Raw genomic sequence first — 287 nt, forward strand, 5'->3', positions numbered from 1 at the left:
CGGTCTCCAAAAGCCAAAGCAAAACAAAAAACCCAAAACCCAGAACCACCAAACCAAATAAGCTTTCACCATTGAAGTAACCTAGCGAGCTGTCAGCTCCAGACCCGTGGCAGCCACGGCAGCCAGCCCTATGGCCTCCCGCATTACTGTCTTGAGATTGGAAGGTGAGTCCTCCGGCTTTGTTCTCTTATAAGATTGTTTGGGCTGTTATGGGTCCTGGGATTTCCATATGAATTTTAGGAAAAACATCTCAGTTTCTGCTGAGAAGCCAGATGGGGCCGTGACAG

This window comes from Acomys minous (genome assembly GCF_964271855.1).
Source record: "Acomys minous genome assembly, chromosome: 12".
NCBI classification, from domain to species: Eukaryota; Metazoa; Chordata; class Mammalia; order Rodentia; family Muridae; genus Acomys; species Acomys minous.